Source organism: Hyla sarda, chromosome 4, assembly GCF_029499605.1.
Source record: "Hyla sarda isolate aHylSar1 chromosome 4, aHylSar1.hap1, whole genome shotgun sequence".
Lineage (NCBI taxonomy): Eukaryota > Metazoa > Chordata > Amphibia > Anura > Hylidae > Hyla > Hyla sarda.
In genome coordinates, this window is record NC_079192.1 from 389,723,846 (window position 1) to 389,744,627 (window position 20,782).

Genomic DNA, 20,782 nt, shown 5'->3' on the forward strand with positions numbered 1-20,782 from the left:
TCTCCAGGCTGTGCCATTCTGCCACTATATGGTATCCTCATACTGCCTCAAACTACAGGCTGTGCCATTCAGACACTATATGGTCTCCTCATGCTGCTACAAACTCCAGGCAGTCATTCAGCCAATATATGGTCTCTCCTCATGCTTCAGCCACCTCCAGGCTGTGCCATTCAGACACTATATGGTGTACTGATGCTGCTGGGCCTGGGCTTAAATTTTTTTATGGTAGCACTAGCTACCCTAAATATTCAATTTAAATTTCAAAATTAATCTTTTAATCTTAGGGATTGTGAAGCCATTGTGTCTACTCATGCTGCTGCCAGCTCCAGACTGTGTAATTCAGCAACTATATGGTCTCCTCATGCTGTGAACACCTCCACGCTGTGTCATTCAGCCACTATATCAGGGATAGGCAACCCTTTTGTAATGCTTCAAAAAAAAAAATTGCAGTCACTTGGTGTGCCGGAAATATGGGTGTGGCTTTATTGTGGGAGTGGCTTACTGTGAGTGGGGTTTGTGGGGATGTGGGGATCAAACCAGTATCCAGTGAGCAGCAGTTGTGTGAATGAAAATAAATTATTGATGTCAGAGGAGAATGGGCAAACTGGGTTAAAATGACAGAATAGCAACAATAACACAAAATATTTGTCAAAACTAAGGTATGCAGAATACCATCTCTGAATGCACAACTTTGAAGTATATAGATGTCGAACTTCAAAGTATATGGACTACTGCAGTGGAAGACCACACCTCCTGTCAGCTAAGAATATATTTAGATAGTCTAGACTAAGTTTTTCAATCAAACATATTCTCCACAATTTGGTAAATTTTTGGCATACAGCGTCACAGCTTTGCCATGCTCACTTTTTCAATGAAGCGAAGTCCGCTTTCACTTGTAATTCTGGTCAGGGGTAACATATAAAACAAAATTGGTATGTGGCATAAACCGCTATGCATGCTAAATGTTTTAGGGTAATACTCTATCTGCATACAAAGGTTAGTGTGAGACCCGCACCTCTGTGATAATACTAGAGCGGCATCCATCCGGTGGCTCAGGTAGTCTGTACTTAGGAATTCAGCTCTTACATCTGTTTCCAATCAAGCCGTAATTTAGATCAATTCTGCGAGGACACTTTGCTATTATTCCACCAAATGTTATTGTTTTTTCAATGTGCACTCACACAGCAAATGCCTCTGAGTCGGCTGCACTCTCCATGTAGATCTCACAAGAAAATTCAGGCTTCTGCTAAAGGAGAGAAAACAAACACGATAACACATGCGAAAAGAAAATAGAGAAAGAAAAACAACTAAACAACTCATTTTCTTCAGCTGAATAAAGTTCATTAAGTAGAAAATTATAGCTGCATAAGCAACTCTGATTCTCATTGACTGGAATGACAGCTTGCAAGCATTTAAGAATAGTTGCATATAGTGCAAAAAATCAAGACGGTGATGTATTGTTCCATTTGTGTTGTATTGTGTCCAACAGCGTCACCGCTCTCTGCCGAGGACAATGGAGCATCATCAGATTAATAGAGAAGAAAGTTGTATGTGGAATAAATTTGTCAATCTCTATACAGATGTTGGGCAAAAAAAAATTGTGACCTAGATAATCTATTACAGATAGTCATCTATATGCTTAGTTCAGAAAATGTTGTATATTTATTTATTTATTATGATTACATTTATTTATTTATTGAAGGGATATAAGTTCAAAATTATGAATCGGGGGAACTTGCCTTGATACCAGAAACCTACATCCTGTATTTTAGAAATCTGTTGTTTGATTGACATTATTGTTGTTGTATTACATCATGGTCTAATATCTTAAAGGGGTATTTCCATAATTAAACCCTTTAAATGGGTACTGTCAAAATCAAAAACTTATTTTTATATGTTGGACATCTTGAAAATATATCTTCATATATCAATATACTTCATAAAAATAATTTATCTCCTTTTTATAGAAATCATGGTTTATGAAAACAGACCACTAGGGGTTCCCATACCATACAGAACATAACCCTGTCTGGCTGCAGCATCATCTTTGTCTCAGCTGAAGCAGGATTGTTAAAGGGGTACTCCACTGCCCAGCATTCGGAACGTTTAGTTCAGCTACGGGGGTCGACTGCCCAACCTCCCATAGACTTGCATTCAGGAGGCGGGGTGTGACGTCATGAGGAAGCATGGCTGAGCCCTGCAGCGTGCTCACAATGTTAAGAACTAAATGTTCAGAGTGCTGGCCAGTGGAATACCCCTTTAACACTGTTTAATGCTATGCTTTAGGCATAGCATTGATCAGTGTTATCAGTGCTCCACTTATACAGGTTGCTGAGGCTGTCTGTATTCCTATACATTCCTGCCTGCATTCCTGAGATCCTCTAGCTGTGATCCCAGCTAAACTGGACTCCACGATTACCTTACAGTGATTCCAATTGGATCCAGTAATTTTGACTTTTAGATCCTTTGAACGTGGGATCCAAAGGGTTACTGTTGGGTAGAGGCAGGATTGCCACTGCCCAGTTTGCTTTATAGGTTTTAACAATAAATTACGTAAATATACATAATTTTGCATTAATGTATTTCTGCCCATAAGGTTACTATAACTTATAGGAAAGGAAAGGGCTAACATTATTTCCTATCTATAACTAGGATAAGTAGGTGATTGCTGGGGATACGACTACTTGGACCCCTGTCAATTGCCAGTGAAAGAAGTGGACTGTGCATGTGCTGACAGCTCTTTATTCATTGTCTATAGAGCGGGACTCTTTTTAAAGTCTGCAAGTGCCCCATAGAGCTCTGACCATACATACCCAGTCCGCATCTTACATTTCAGAGCACATTTCTTCTCCATTCTGGTAATCAGAGGTCTGGAGGTCCCAAAGTTTACACCCCACCTTTCACCTAGTTCTCCCCATGCCTATGGATAGGGTATAACTTAAAATTGTGGAAATATCAGATGCTATTGATGTGCTCGACATAAAAAAAATAGAAATAACTCCATGGGGCTCAAGAATAGGGAAAATAAAAAAATAGGTGGAAATGTTTTTAAGAAAGTCCACATTATTGCCAATTACCAACTGCTGTACAGTCTTCCACCAGTGATACCATATGAATTTCCTGTAATTCTCTTAATAAAGTATATGCAAAACATACTGAACCACTAGAGTGTTGTTCCATTCCTTTTTCTGGATTGATGTTTTGATGGGTCATAGCCATCCCATTTGGAACATTACTTGAGTTGAGTTGGATAGAGAGGGATTGGGAACCAAATGGTCATTGGTGGAGGGTGGTGGCAGTAAGCTACTCTTGTGTGCCAGGGCTTTTTTTTAGTTCCAAGCTGTCCCTGACTGCAGGATCAGACTACACAAGGTGCGCTTGTTGTCTGTTACCATGGAGACACAAAGGCCAGTATAGGAGATGCAAACACAAAAAAAAAACCTACAGGCGATTTTTAACTAAGAACAATTGTAAAGGTGCATTATTTTACTTTTTTTAGATACATTTTGTCACATTGTTTTTACTAGGGCAAAAGAAACCCATAATAGATGCACTGACTGTCTGGATTCACTGATGCAGTCAAGCAAATTTTCAAAGTTTTACTCAACTGTGTCCTAAACTTCATCCTCTCCAGTAATACGTTCTTGTTTCCTCAACCTTATTCCTTCGTTTTTTAAGTTATAAGTAACCCGTGTCTCAATCTTTGGCAGCTGATCCAGCAAGGAATGATATATGTGGCCACTAACTCCATGTCTTTTCATGCATGTGGAATGACTGCTATTTTTAGGGACCGATGTATCAAGGCAATTTTGACTGATTCAGAATCCCAACACTCAGAGCAATAAGTGAAGGGCTATTTCACAGCACTGTCACGGGATGACAGTCATCTCCTCGCCTTTCTGCTATGTACACACATGAAGCAAGAAAACAGAAATCATATTTTATTCTCCTTTGACAGTATCCATGTCAAGACGATGATAGAAACTATTTATCAGGATTGGAGCATTTATTTTATTTATTTTTTTACAAGGCGTTTTATGTGAGAACTCAGCAATAAAAAAAAAAAAGTAGTGCTTTAAAGGAATTCCGGTGTAAAGAAGAAATTATTTAACTGTGAGGGAGTTCATGTTAATCTGGCATTTTTGCAATAACTTGTTTTATGTGAAAAATTGATGTATAAAGAAGACTGTGTCATTGCTGTTGCACCCAGTGTCCATAAAGAAATTTGGTTGCTAAGAAGATCATAATTATTCTAAATAGTACATAAAATTAAAGGCGTACTCAAGTTTTGAAAAATGTATCCCATATGCACACAACAGGGGATAAGTGTCTGATTGCGGTTGGGCGAGTGGGGAAGGATTAAACGGTCTTACTGCTGGGATCCCTCATGATCTATTGAACGGGACCTGGCTCTTACTGCTCAACTCACCAGTCTCGCTGTTTCTCACCTGAACGCTCTGGGACCTCGTCTCAGCCAGTTGTTGTCTCCGAAGGTGGGCCCAGAGTCCTCAGGGATGAAGTAGCCAGACCGGTGAGTTGAGCGGTAAAAGCCAGGCCCCTATTCGAGATATCAGGGAGTGGAGAGATGTCACAGTAGTCAGACCCTGTGCAATCAGACAGTTAGGATAGGCAGTGGCAGACTGTAATAGAGGAGTGACGATCCTGTGAAATGGAAGTGAGTAGGAGAACTCCGGCAACCATTTTAGCCTATCGGACCTCCATGATCACACTGCAGCGTCCGATGAGCACCCAAAATCTACTGTAATTTCACAGCTTTATATTCTGTGATTGGCATTGATCAAAGCGTCTAAAGCGTTAATGGCAGATACTGATGTTTGCTATTGATTGTGAGTCCTGGCTGCTGATGGCATCTGTAACTCATGTTCTATGAAGCAAGTGCTCTCTTCACAGACTCACTGTACAGTGCCATGAACAGGGCCGGCTCTGCCTATAGGCAAAATAGGCTGCTGCCTAGAGCGCCCTTTTGATGGGGGTGCCGCTCTGTCTACTGCAATAAAGTTAGACAGCATCTGAAGCACCTGCCCATACAAAGCACCTGTCCATCAAGAAAAACCAAGCTACGCTACCCCCATCCCATCCGTACTATAATAATCTGCATTTTTCAGCCTACTGGAGGAGCGCAGCGCCATCACTAAAGTCAGGTCCGTCCAACATCCTGACATCACGCACGCCACCATACATCGGGAGGAGCCAGGCCTGGCCATGTATATGTATGTTGCTGTGTGCCAATGCCTAGGTGACAGTGCAGTACATGTACGTCACATGTTTTCTTCGATGTGCTCTGCCACCCTGCTACAGACTGCCCACTCCTTGGATTTCTGCATCAGGTATAACAAGATGTGTCAGTGTGCTTTTCATTGTTGTATTGAAATTTCCACTGATAAAGTATAAAGTGTATTGCCTTATTGAATGTACAAAAGCTAAATCACAGATCAATTAATATAACAAGATAGATAAAAAGAAAGATGGATACATAGATAGATACTGTAGATAGATAGATAATCTGACTGTAAAGATTAATATTTGACCCCCCTCCCGTCCGCAGACTTACATTAAATGAAATTGAACCAATATATATCAGTGGAAGAAGATACATTGTTGCAGTTTAGAATCTTAGAGACTCCTTGATAAATGGACGCTACTGACAAATATGATGAATATGTTACACATAGAATGGAAGACATTTTTTAATGGAATGGAAAATAAAGTAATTGAGCAAAGTGAACAACTTGTTATCACTGAAAGAAATGTATATCCTGTCCATCATTACAGATTGCTTTAATTTTATGACACAGTGTAAGTAAACTTTTCAAGGTCTGATAGCAAAGCTCCAAAAGAAAATGTATCCAAAATCTACTAAAGATACTCAGAAGAATCCAAAATTAATATTGAGGACTGAACATAGAAGCACCAAAACTGCCAAAATCGTTCTCATTGATTGATGGTTGTGGGCAACAAGGGCACTTTCTCTCTGAGATGGGTTTGATGCACGAGGTCTACTAAAATGAACATGTAAGAATAGCTAACATGTTCTTTAAATGGATATCCTTTTTAGAAAGAGAATGCTGGGGCGGTCAAATAGAAAAAGGAAGCATACTCACCTTGTTGAGTCCCCCACAGATGTTGCGATCAGCCCTAGTCACTCTGTTTACTTCCCCAATGACATCCTCTCCCTGCTCTGCTGAGGACATGCCAAAAACATTGCAGCCAATCACTGAGGTCAATTTGTGAGACTGCAGTAAGTCTCCAGCAAGGAGAGCATGTCGTAAGGGAATTACACAGAAGGACTAGGGTGGATCATAGCGAGGTAAGGAATGTCAAATTGTTACATTGGGATGCCATTATAATGAGACTGTGGTGTAAAGGACTGCAATGGGATTGGCATCCCACGAGCGGATGGGAACTTGCATCAGCGGGCGGTCACTGAACATAGAGTAGGCCCCGCAAACCTCTGAAATGACACAGGGGGCGGATGAAATGGCACAAGGGGTAATGAAATTGCACAGAGGGGCAATGTCTAAAAGCTGTGACAAAATGATTGCGGAAGCGGGCGGGATTGGACACACATCTTGCGGGAGCAGGCAGGAGTGGTCAGAAATCCAGCAGGAGTGGAATTAAAAAAGCAGTCAACTGAACGCTCATTCAGCTAAAAGCAATCCTCCCTATAAACCTGCATGCTTGGCTCATACAGGTCATCTCACGTCCTCTGTTTAGTACTTTAAGCAGTGTTGAGGACTTGTTTAACCCCTGAAGGACTGAGCCCTTTTCACCTTAAGGACTGAGCCCTTTTTTGCAATTCTGACTGCTGTTACTTTATGCATTAATAACTCTGGAATGCTTTTAACATTTATTCTGATTCCAAGATAGTTTTTTGTGACATATTCTACATTAACATAGTGTTAAATTTTTGCCGTTACTTGCATCCTTTCTTGGTGAAAAATGTCAAAATTTCATGAAAATTTTGAAAGTTTTGCATTTTTCTAACTTTGAAGCTCTCTGCTTGTAAGGAAAAAGGAATCAGAGGGCTTCAAAGTTCAGAAGCAATTTTCCAATTTTTCACGAAAATATCAAAATCTGAATTTTTCAGGGACCAGTTCAATTTTGAAGTGAATTTGAGGGGCTTTCATGTTAGAAATACCCCATAAATGACCCAATTATAAAAACTGCACCCCTCAAAGTATTCAAAATGACATTGAGAAAGTTTGTTAACCCTTTAGGTGTTTCACAGGAGAAAATTCAAAATCTTCATTTTTTACACTCGCATGTTCCCCCCAAAATTTGTAACCCCATTTCTCTTGAGTAAGGAAATACCTCATATGTGCATGTAAAGTACTCCATGGGTGCACTAGAGGGCTCAGAAGGGAAGGAGCGACAATGGGATTTTGGAGAGTTAATTTTGCTGAAATGGTTTTTGGCAGGCATGTCGCATTTAGGAAGCCCCTATAGTGCCAGAACAGAAAAAAATAACACATGGCATACTATTTTGGAAGCTACACCCCTCAAAGAATGTAACAAGGGGTACAGTGAACCTTAACACCCCACAGGTGTTTGACGACTTTTCGTTAAAGTCAGATGTGTAAATGAAATAATTTTTTTATTTCACTAAAATGCAGTTTTTTCCCCAAAATTTCAAATTTTTACAAGGGGTAATAGGAGAAAATCCCCCCCAAAATTTGTAACCCCATTTCTTCTGAGTATGGAAATACCCTATGTGTGGACGTAAAGTGCACTGCGGGCGAACTACATTGCACAGAAGAGAAAGAGCCACATTTGGCTTTTGGAAAGCAAATTTTGCTGAAATGGTTTTTGGGGGTCTTGTCGCATTTAGGAAATAACATATAGTGCCAGAACAGAAAAAAAAAAAACACATGGTACAATATTTTGGAAACTACACCCTTCTGAGTATGGAAATACCCCATATGGGGACGTCAAGTGCTCTGCTGCCCCCACTACAATGCTCAGAATGGAAGGAGTGCCATTGGGCTTTTCGAGAGACAATTTGTTTGGAATGGAAGTCAGGGACCATGAGCATATACAAAGCCCTCCGTGGTGCCAGAACAGTGGACCCCCCACATGTGACCCCATTTTGGAAACTACACCCCTCACAGAATTTAATAAAGGGTGCAGTGAGCATTTACACCCCACTGGCATTTGACAGACCTTTGGAACAGTGGGCTGTGCTAATGAAAAATTTATTTTTCATTTTCACGGACCACTGTTCCAAAAATCTGTCAGACACATGTGTGGCGTAAATGCTCACTGCACCCTTTATTACATTCTGTGAGGGGTGTAGTTTCCAAAATGGGGTCACATGTGGGGGGGGGGTCCATTGTTCTGGCACTATCGGGCTTTGTAAACACACATGGCCTTCAATTCTGGACACATTTTCTATCCAAAATCCCAATGGCGCTCCTTCTCTTCTGAGCATTGTAGTTCGCCCGCAGAGCACTTTACGTCCACATATGGGATATGTCCTTACTCAGAAGAAATGGGGTTACAAATTTTGGGGGGCTTTTTTTTCCTATTTTCCCTTGAAAATGAAAAATTTTGGGTAACACCAGCATTTTAGTTAAAAACATTTTTTTTATTATCCCATCCAACTTTAACAAAAATTCGTCAATCACCTGTGAGGTTTTAAGACTCACTATAAACCTTGTTACGTTCCGTGAGGGGTGTAGTTTCCAAAATGGGGTCACACGTGGGTATTTATTGTTTTGCGTTTATGTCAGAACCTTTGTAAAATCAGCCACCCCTGTGCATATCACCAATATAGGCCTCAAATGTACATGGTGTACACTCCTGAGCCTTGTTGTGCGTCCGAAGAGCATTTTACGCTCACATATGGGGTATTTCCGTACTCAGGAGAAATTGCGTTACAAATTTTTTTCCTTTTACCTCTTATGAAAATAAAAAGTATGAGGCACACAATGTTGGAGGTTGGAGCCTGTAGGCTCCCTCCCACATATCTTTTGGGACTGCCCGCTTCTGATCACCTGCTGGTCCGCGTTTAAGGACCTTGTTAGACAGTTCCTTATAATCATTCTCCCCCTTGATCCTTCTACATATGTTCTAAACTTGTTCTCTAGAGATATGCCTAAAACTAAGACTAAACTTCTACTACATACTGCAGCCGAATGCATGATTGCCACTTGGTGGAGAGAGACTAAGCCCCCACCCTTTAATGCGCTTTTAGATAGAATCCGTGAGGTGCGTAGAATGGAATACATTACAGCTTCAATTGAAGATAGCCTGGTTAAGTTCTATAAAGTATGGCGAGACTGGGACATATATGATGACTGCTAATCATCCTGACCTGCGATGGAGGAGTGATATAGAGGACCGTGCTGACTTGACCCTTTACAACTGTCACTTTGTTTTCTATATTTGTTCATGTTTTCCTCTCTCCTCTCCCACTCTCTAACTATTTCCCCCTATCTTCTTTACACCTAAGTAGTCATGAAGGGAAGATAATTGTTAACGTGTGTACTTTCTCCATAATAGCTATGCTTGAAATATGGTTTATTGAAGCAATCTTGCAAACTGGACCATACTTCATAACGTCAGTTAAGAAATTGCTATATAACTTTAGCGTTAAATTGTAACTCTGTATACATGTTTTTGTATGGATCAGATTTGTGGACTTCTTGTTCATACGACTTTATCCTACCTATTGTTTCTTTTATTTCTTTTGTATTATTTCTTTATTTTTTCCTTGTTCTTATTCTTTATTTGTTATGGCTTTGTTTTTGAAAAATTTGAAAACAATAAATAAACAGTTATATATAAAAAGAAAAGTATCGGGCAACACCAGCATGTTAGTTTACATTTTTTACAACAGGCTGGTGTAGACCCCAACTTTTCCTTTTCATAAGGGGTAAAAGGAGAAAAAGCCCCCCAAAATGTGTAGCACACTTGCTCCCGAGTACGAAAATACCCCATATGTTGCCCTAAACTGTTTCCTTGAAATACGACAGGGCTCCGAAGTGAGAGAGCGCCATGCGCATTTGAGGACTAACTTAGGGATTGCATAGAGGTGGACATAGGGGTATTCTCCACCAGTGAATACCAAACAGGGTACCTCCAGCTGTTGCTAAACTCCCAGCATGCCTGGACAGTCAGTGGCTGTCTGGAAATGCTGGGAGTTGTTGTTTTGCAACAGCTGGAGGCTCTGTTTTGGAAACACTGCCGTACGATACGTTTTTCATTTTTATTGGGGGGGGGGCAGCGTAAGGGGGTATATATGTAGTGTTTACCCTCCCTTAATTATGTGTTAGTTTAGTGTAGTGTAGTGTTTTTAGGGTACATTCACACTGGCGGGGGTTTACTGTAAGTTTACCACTAGGAGTTTGAGCTGCAGTGGAAAATTTGCGGCAGCTCAGACTTGAAGCAGGAAACTCACTGTAAACCCATCCATGTGAATGTACCCTGTACATTCAAATGGGGAGCAAACTTCTGGCTGTTGCAAAACTACAACTCCCAGCATGCACTGACAGACTGTGCATGCTGGGAGTTGTACTTTTGCAACAGCTGAAGGCACACTGGTTGGAAAACCTTCAGTTAGGTTCTGTTACCTAACTCAGTATTTTCCAACTAGTGTGCCTCCAGCTATTGCAAAACTACAACTCCCAGCATGTACTGATCGCAGAAGGGCATGCTGGGAGATGTAGTTATACAACAACTGGAGGTACGCAACTACAACTCCCAGCATGCCGAGACAGCCATTTGTGGTACGTGCATGCTGGGAGTTGTAGTTTTGCAAGATTTAGAGAGCCACCATTTAGAAACCACCCCCCAGTGATCTCCAAACTGTAGTCCTCCAGCTGTTGCAAAACTACAAATCCCAGTATGCCCAAACAGCAAACAGCTGTCTGGGCATGCTGGGAGTTGTAGTTTTGCAAGATCTGGAGGGCTACAGTTTAGAGACCACTGTATAGTTGTCTCAAACTGTGGCCCTCCAAATGTTCGGATGTTGCTAGGCAACTCACCGGCTTCCGTAGTCTGCAGCCGGGAGCCAGCCGCACGTCATTGCCGCCCGCCAATCGTTGCCCGATGCCGCTGCCAATGGTAAGTGACCTCCAGCGCCAATCACAGGACAGTTCCCCCATTCTGCCTGAACTACAGTGGGTGGGCAGAACGGGGGAACCGAACTCTAACCCTCCTGCCCCCCGATCTGCTATTGGTTGGTCGCTTCTCACCCCTGCCACCTAACTCCTATCCCTTCGGGGGGATCGGGGGTGTTCCCTTTATTTTCTGGGTCACCGTGTCACCGGAGACCCGTATGACCCGGAATCACTGCAGATCACCGGTCTGAATTGACAGGACAGGAATTGATTGTCTCAGGACCCCCCTGGGCGATGTGCCGGGATGCCTGCTGAATTATTTCAGCTGACATCCCTGTCTGGTCCCCAGCCGACTAGAGGCGGGGACCGAAATTCCCATTGGTGTACCCATACGCCCTCAGTCCTTAAGGACTTTATAAGGGGTTAAAGGGATATTCCAGCTAAATTTTTTTTTTCATATCACCTGGCTCCAGAGAGTTAAACAGATTTGTAAATGACTTCTATTAAAAAATCTTAATCCCACCAGTACTTATCAGCTGCAGAAGTTGAGTTGTTCTTTTCTATCTGACAACAGTGCTCTCTGCTGACACTTCTGTTGGTCTCAGGAACTGTCCAGAGCAGAAGAGGTTTGCTATGGGGATTTTCTCCTAATCTGGACAATTCCTAAGACAGACAGAGGTGTCAGCAGAGAGCACTGTGGTCAGACAGAAAAGAACAACTCAACTTCAGCAGCTGATCAGCACTGGTAGGATTAAGATTTTTTTAATAGAAGTAATTTACAAATCTTTTTTACTCTTTGGAGCCAGTTGATTAAAAAAAAAAAAAAAAATATATATATATATATATATATATATATATATATATATATATATATATATAGTTTTTCACCGGAATACCCCTTTAAACAATCTAGGGGGCCAAAACAGTTATATAGAATATAGGGTATAGCGGTAACAGCAACAGGCTTCCATTAAATATGTTTATTAATAAAACATTTCAGATGTACAGTATATTTTTCATGGATCCATCCAAGTGGAAGACCGATGTATACCACACAAATGGGGGCCAAAGTGTCACTCTTTTGGCCTATTTTAGGTAATAGGGCCTATGGATAGATTAAACGTCTAGGCTGGGAACTTTCCCTGTGCATACAGTAAATGCACATTCTCAATGAAGTGTAAAAGAAGCCTAATGAAGGCCCTATGCACATTATGTTTTGGGCCTTTGCCGGCCTATGAAATTGGAAAAATGTCAAAAATGGATGCCGTTGTACAGCTCGAGAGTTGCCAAAAGGCTCATGGACTTCAACGGGTCACATGTAGTCCGCTTGGGACCACAATACTTTCAGTCCGTTTCCCAAATTTTATATGCTGTCTGTGTGGGACTCAAAACCACAGTTGACCACGTTTTTGAGTCTTACACAGACAGGTTATACTTTAGAAAAATGGACTGAACATAGTCACCATAAAATTATGTTTGGGCCAATGAAGTCGTCAAACACAACATGTCGGGCTGCACATCGGCATCCCTTTTTGACATACCGCTCAAAGGATGAAAAGAAAAGTCATGTGAATGTAGCCAAGCACCATCTCTTGGGCATTTTTCTGTGAGGAAAAAAAAACTATTCATTGTGCTTATCTTGTTGCGGCGCGCTTCTTCGGCAGATTGGATTGTCTACCTTTTACCAATATAGCTCGAACAGTATAAAACTCATCGCAATTACATTTTATTTTTTCATAAAACAAGAATTGACATTTTCTAAAAGCATTCATTTTCTTCAAAATATTCAGAGACAAAAATTATATATAAATCATCTTTTTGTGTCAAAAAATTCCCTTCGGCATTGAACATGGTCAGGAGTATTGAGGAATTGTTTTAAATGAGAATGAACTTGTACTTTGTGATGGGATTGTTCAGACTTATCAAATCCTTAATGTTCTGTGTAAACAGCCTACTTCAAAAAGCACTTATTTTTTCCCTGTCCTGAAAAATGTCATTTATTATTATTAATATGTTGCTCTTGTTTCGCATGGTCCTTGAAAGTTCTTCTCTGTGGAGCTCCCTATCAACCTAACTAATTTTTACATGCTGTAAATCTTGGCAAAACATTAACCTTTCTTATATATTTCATTTAAAAAATGTATCCTCTTTCTTTAGAGAATTCAAGGCTCATATAAAAGAAAAAGACCACTAGGGGTCCCATACCATCCAGAACATAATCCTGTCTGTCTGCAGCATAATCTTTGTCCTAGCTAAAGCACAGGCTGGAAAAAAGTAAAGGAAGTAAGCACCACATTTTGCTCACTCCTGTCCTATCAGATTATAGCATGAAAACAGAGAGGAGGGGATTACAGAGCAGCCTGCATTTTGGATAAAGAGACCCAGCACATCACAGCAGGAAGTGAATGCATGATGAGTGAGGGCAGGCTCAGTGCTTGCCTCGGACAAGCCCCTTCCTGAGAAGCAGATGTCAGAATGATTGAGCAGCAGAACAGAGAGATTTGTGATACAAATACAGAAGCTAGACATATAAAAAGACATGTGGCTGTGTATCATAAACTCTCATGCATTTGTTTTTGGTATCTTTATCTGTGTTACTGATCTCCCTGGTGAACCACTGTGGACTCGCACTGTCTCATTTCCGTCAAGGAATCGGGTGAGGGATTCCTGTGTCTTCCTCAAAAGTAAGGGAAACCAAAAAGTCTGCCTGTTTGCGCTTTTGAGTCCTACAAAAAACCTGCATATGCTCAGATATGTATTGAATATAGTCATTACTACATTATATAAAGCCTAAAAAAAACTATTGATCCAGCGTCGGTACGCTATAATACACATTGGCATACCATTCTGCTGGTTTGCTGACATATACCAAAAACATAGGCCTCTTCAGAGTTGATCATAGTTTTACTACAGCTCAGCTCCCATTCACTTCCATGGAGGCTGAGCTGTAGAAACCTAGTCCAGCCACAACATGATATACAGAGCTGTCCACTTCTGGCTCTTGTCTCTTTAAATGTAGATGCTGTAGCTCTGATTGGTTGGTTGTCAGACTCCCACCGATCTGATATTGATAGCCTCTCCTGAGGAGCAAGTTTCCAAAATTCAAAAGCACACCAAACAACAAAGTATATACTATTTACCTTGCTGCTCGCTTAACATTTGCTGAGACAGGCGCACTGTATACTGAGCTTATACAGCATAACCAATAAAAAATGGACAGACATGGGCATTTGCTAGGCCTGATGCTCTGTGCCAAGCCCAGAGAATGTTAACTGGATGGCGAGGCATCCATACATGTTTTACCATTCAGTTTATAGGAGCAGGGTCTCCTGTCATTTGACAGGAATCCCTGCTCCTGTGAATACTTTCCATAGCACCTTACACTAACGACAAAGAATAAGTCAGCCAGCACTTTAGTTAATACCAAACTATTATATGGACCTGGCCTGCAGGTGCACGCTACTAGGCTAAATATACAGCAACAGAAGAATGCAGCAGCACACTGCCAGCACAAGGATATAGGTGAAACATGAACATGCAGATAAAACATGGAGAGCTATACAGCTATGGTGTAATAGATGCAAATGTGAAACTATGAGATAGTGAGGCACTTAGCTCGCAAATTTGTCTCCGCCCGCGGTCAAATAACTTGGACCGTCCCACTGCGATAAGGTGGCCTCCTTGGGACGGACCCTACACTGTGAATATGCCTCTGTGTGAACAGTTCAGTAAGCATGGCAGGATCTGGAACATCCAAGACACCTTATATACACACCTGATAGAGGTGGGTGGGGTGCAAGGCCTACATGGAGGTAGCCACTCCCCTGTATGTGTAATACAGACAAAGAATAAGTCAGCCAGCACTTTAGTTGATACCAAACTATAATATGGACCTGGCCTGCAGGTGCACGCTACTAGGCTGAATATACAGCAACAGAAGAATGCAGCAGCACACTGCCAGCACAAGGATATAGGTGAAACATGAACATGCAGATAAAACATGGAGAGCTATACAGCTATGGTATAATAGATGCAAATGTGAAACTATGAGATAGTGAGGCACTTAGCTCGCAAATTTGTCTCCGCCAGCGGTCAAATAGCTTGGACCGTCCAACTGCGATAAGGTGGCCTCCTTGGGACGGACCCTACACTGTGAATATGCCTCTGTGTGAACAGTTCAGTAAGCATGGCAGGGTCTGGAACATCCAAGACACCTTATATACACACCTGATAGAGGTGGGTGGGGTGCAAGGCCAACATGGAGGTAGTCACTCCCCCGTATGTGCAATACAGACAAAGAATAAGTCATCCAGCACTTTAGTTGATACCAAACTATTATATGGACCTGGCCTGCATGTGCACGCTACTGGGCTAGATATACAGCAACAGAAGAATGCAGCAGCACACTGACAGCACAAGAATATAGGTGAATACTATGGCCTTACACTATTGGCTCTAGGTATTGTGTCAATAGATAAATTCAGACCTGGAGATGGATGTATTGGCAAAGAGCAGGGCTTTCAAGCAACAATTAAAATGGTATTTCAATTGCACAGAATTCTTATAACCCACTGTACGGTAATATTTCATATTATCTATTTGTTGTTAATAGTCCTTTAAAATCCAATAAATTGCATGACCTTATCTGCAGCTCAAAACAGATAAGATCTGAAATCTTCAATAAAAGTCTTGGTTGCAGAGGTCTTTGAAGGTAACTTGTAATCCCTGGCCCCATCTGGCTGTAGAAATTCGTGAAGCCGTAATACTAATAAAGCGGCCCCATACATACTAATCATCTTATTACAAGCAGCTGTTTTTGTGCCTCGCCATTAATCACCGCTGAGATTTTGCTACAGTTTCGCTCTCCAAAATATTTGCTCTGTTTAAATGTCCCTGTTTGACATACATACAACGTTCACCTTCATCCAAAAAAAAAAAAAAAAAAACTCCTGGTCCAGCAGGGACTAAATGGAATGTTTTTGGACTGTATTGTGTGTGTGTTTTGATCTACCTGTATGCACTATAGACTTATTTATATTGTTTGTTTGTACATAACAAGCTTTAATTGTATCTAAATGCTTTCCCAGCTGTGTGTGTTTCCCGAGAATCTCAGCAAGCGCTTTACTGCTAGACGCTCGGTTCAATATGGTCTTCTGGCAGTCTAGGCCTCAGTGGGATGTGACTGGCAGAAGGAGAAACAAAAGACATAGACAAAAAGATGTTATGAATTGAATTTACATCATAAGGACAGTGTAAGATTAAGCAGAGCAATGAAAGGTAGGATAGAACATGTATTTCTGGAGCATTTTCCGTGTCAGAATGCGAGTTTATGGCAGGGAAAATAGAGGAAACAAGCCAATACATTCATGCAGGTCAGTACAGGTACACTTACTTTTTGATAAAAAGCCATTTTATTACATTTTATTCATATAAAAAAAAGTGGAATTTGAAAAATCTCATGTTATCTCAACAGGGGTCTTTTTTTGGTACTACCAAGTGCATTTCAGTAAATAAACAAATCATGATATCAGTAACTGCTTATACTTTTTATGATGTCTACTAAAGGAGAACTCCTGGATGTAACAACTTATCCCCTGTCCTAAGGATATGGTATAAGTGTCAGATCATGAGGGGTCCAACCGCTGGGACCCTCCAGCAATCTCCCTCAAGGCGCCCTAGCTCCCTGCCTGAATGGGGCGTGTCAACCACTGCACGAAGCGGTGGCTGTCACGCTCCTTTTGGCTATCTCCGGCTCAGCCATGGAGCTGCATGGAGGAGCTTGTTGGCTGCATCTTTGTGCTAGGATTGAAATGGCTCCTTTCATGCAGAGATCCGGGGCACCGTGCGGGAGATTGCGGTGGGGGGGGGGTGGGTTGGTGTCCCAACAGTCGGACCCCCTTAGGATAGGGGATAAGTTGTTACATCCCAAAGTTCTCCATTATTATAATTTTTGCTACAATAGACAAATATCCTTCTTTTTATTTTTTATTTTATACATTTTTATTTTTCAAATTTAAATTTACAATAAATTTATAATCCATATTGTCACTATTAAGCAAACTGTATTACTGTTATATTTACCTGATGAAAAATTAATAAAAACATAATTTTGAAAAAAAAATATATAATCCATATATTACTAATAACACCAAGTGTTTATATAACTTTAATCTAACTCAGGATCTGCCCCAAATGAGTCTTCCTAACATTGCATCTATACCCAGGAACCATTTATCAAGGCACCAGACCGTGGAAGCGGTGATAATACATAGAATTTGCGGCAAGATTATCATTTGGAGCAAGGCAATTCTATCCACCATTGCTAGTGGCAGTTTGATTCATACCTCTATTTGTTTTTTAACTTATTTAACATAGTGATGAGCAGCAGGGGCCACATTCGAATTCGTGATATTTCGCGAATATATTGACGATTATTCGTCCTATGTTTACAAACAGAACAAACAATAATGGAAACAGTGGACAACCCTGTCAAATTCCTCTAGTGAGGGGGAACTCCCTTGATAATTCCCCATTAAGACTGATCTTTGAGGTATTGAGGTAAACTTTGTATCAATCTAATCCAATCTATAAATCCCTCCCCAAAACCCATTTTTTTCAGTACACACGACAAAAACCTCCACTCCACCCTGTTAAACACCTTCATGGCGTCAAGTGACAGGATGAAGTGGAGCGAGTCCTCCATTAGCTGCAGACTCGAGAAGGTGCGGAGCAGGTTGGTCTGTATTGAGTGCCCTGAGACAAAACCCGTCTGATCCTCACCAACCAAGTCTGGTTCTACATGGGCCAACCTCATCGCCATCACTTTGGCCATGATTTTCGTGTCACTGATAATTAGGGATATTGGCCTGTAGGACTCAGGTTTTAACAGGTCTTTACCCTTTTTAGGAATCAAAATTATTGTAGCCTCCAACATAGTCTGGGGGAGCTCCCTGGAAATCTGAGCTTGCTTTAGCACACCACAAAAAATAGGTAGCAAAGCATCCCCAAACTCTTGATATATTTGAAAGAGGAGCCCGTCTGGACCAGGTGCTGACGAAGCTCTACTATCCCTGACTGCCTGGCATAATTCCTCCACTGTAGTTTCCTTATCTAGGAGAGACCGTACATTTTGACTAATCTCTGGAAGGCCACAGGTTTGTAGATATTCCTCAATTTCACTTTCTTCTGGAACTCCCTCAGACCTATATAGAGATGAAAAATATTGATCTAACACTTCCTGAATTTGTTCTAAGTCAGTAACCACTTCTTTATCTTTTGTTTTAATTGCTACGATCTCACACTTTTCCTGTTGGGCTTTAATCAGATTGGCCACCAGCTTCCCAGGACACCCACCCTACACAATTTTTTTTATTTTTTTTAATATATTTTTTTGTTGAGATTTATTAGCCATCCACTTGGCTAGTTTCTTTTGTGCATTTTTTAGATTGTTATAATTATCCGAGTTCTGATGCTCAGAAAAAATTATTTCATTTTTTATTAAATTATTTTTTCAAACCTTGGATTGAACTAAACAGTACTATTTTATATGAGCCTATTTCCCTATTAATTTCCCAAAATTCCTATAATAATTTCTTTATTTCATCCTTATTGTTTAACAATAAGGATTTAACCTGAATATCCTCTGCTGACTCCTAGTTACTTTCCCTACATTGAGGACAAAAGTCAGGGGAGTATGGTCGGAGACCGATTTTAATCCGTATTTAATTGAGCTGACAAATTTTAAAAACAATCATTACACAATAGCAAATCTATTCGTGAGGCCGTATTGTGTGTATTTGAAAAACAAGAAAATATTTTTTTCCTTGGATTACTAACTCTCTAGGGGTCATTCCAACCCATCTCTCTCACTAATTTAGAAAGGGGGGAATTCCCCCTTCAAGCACCCACAATCGGTACCCCTTTCTTTATCTTATCAAATTCAGGATTCATTATACAGTTAAAGTCACACATATAGAAAGGTAAACCTTCTCAACCTCTTAGGAAGACTAGTACATTTTTAATAGGCCACAAGTTGAACGGGGGAGGAATATAAAATCCTGCTATAATTAATTCAAATGTATCAATAATCATGTGTAAAAACACATATTGGCCCTCATTTACTATTACATACTCGACATGTTATTTCGGGTTGTGGGTCCAGAGTCTGGCGCATTGTGCCCAAAATTCTGTCTGTGCCAGATTTTGCGCCATAATTTGCGCCAGAATTGAAAAACCCTGACTAACCCTCCATTTTGCTAAGAAAACCCAAAAAGGGGTGTGGTCATTGGGAAAAGGGGGGGGTGTTCGCCAAAAAGGGGCGTGTTCCTGACATTTTCACAAAAACCCAACATATTTACTAAGGTTTCCACAGAAAATGGGGTGGAATTCAGCCGAGGAAAACCCTACAGATCAGAGCATGTGTAAAGAAAAGCAAAGTGTAGGGAAAGTAGAAAATGTAGGGAAACCTAAATTGTAGGGAATTAAAACCCACAGAGAAACCTACACTCCACTCTTAGTAAATCAGGGCCATTGTCCCCTTTTATCTATTTTTTGCCGTTTCATGGTTACTGGTATATTTTTATGAATAAGAATTGACACCCCCGCAGAATACCTCGAAAAGGTAGAATGCAATTCCAAATGAAACCATTTTCTTACCATTCTGTGTTTGCTCTCCTCTGTTGTATGTGTCTCCAAAAGACACACTATAGCTGGTAAGTATTTCTGCACACAATAAAAGACCGCCATTCTTATACTCGCCTCCCCCATTCCTCTAACGTTCCATGTAAGAATTTTAACAGACATATCAACCTAAGGAGGAAAAAAAAAAAAACTCCCAATGGGCCCTTCGCACCCTCACATTCTGCATGGTCTGCATTCGCACACCGACCTCTCACTTTGCCATGCAAGAACTCCCCCCCTCCCCCGTACCCCCTCAACTTTATTCATTACATTACTTATAAGCCTTTTTGCTCAAGCCACTGTTGCACTTTGACATAATCTTTAAAAAACAAAACCTAATCCCTATAGATAACTCGTAATTTTGCCGGGAATAATAATGAAAAAGCAATTTTATCCACAAATGTTGTTTCACAGCTTTAAAAGAGGCTTGTTTAAGTCTAGTGACTTTTGCAAAGTCTGGATACAGAAAAACCTTTCTGCCTTGATATTCAATACAGCCTGCTTCCCTTGCTTTGCGGAGGATCACAGTTAAAGAAGGAAATTATTTTTGTCAACACAGATCTAGAAGCAGCACCCGGAGTTTTTTTTTGCTGGTACCCTGTGTCCTCGTTCAAGACCAAAGATGGAGGACAGCTGTCAAAGGACCCACTATTTCCTGAAATCCATTTTCACAGAATGTCCTTAGATCAGAGGAGCCCACATTTTCAGGTAACCTGACAATTTTTATATTATTCCTGCGGGATCTGTCCTCCATATCAGTTACTTTAACTTGCAACTCTTCTACCTCTCTCCTCAAATCTTGTTGTTCCTGCTTGAGATACCCCACATCCTTTTCCACCTTCGGCAATGATTTCTCTATCTCCTTGGTTCTTTCTCATATTTTATTAATTTCATCTCTGATAATCATCACCTCTGCTGCTGTCACGCCCCCTCCCATAGGCTTGCATTGAGATGGCGGAGCGTGATGTCACACGGTGGCGGGGCCATGATGTCACAATGCTCCGGCCCCGTGATTGCCAGTA

At 40.9% G+C, this 20,782-nt stretch overlaps 1 long non-coding RNA gene across 1 annotated transcript in view; it reads right to left on the bottom strand.

Annotated features, from left to right (window-relative positions):
* Positions 1–507: 507 nt before the first annotated feature.
* LOC130367106 (uncharacterized) overlaps positions 508–20,782 on the bottom strand; it is a 74,243-nt gene continuing 53,968 nt past the window's right edge. Inside the window, exon 3 of the long non-coding RNA XR_008892081.1 lies at positions 508–1,246. This is a non-coding gene — a long non-coding RNA (uncharacterized LOC130367106). The remainder of the gene's footprint in view (positions 1,247–20,782) is intronic.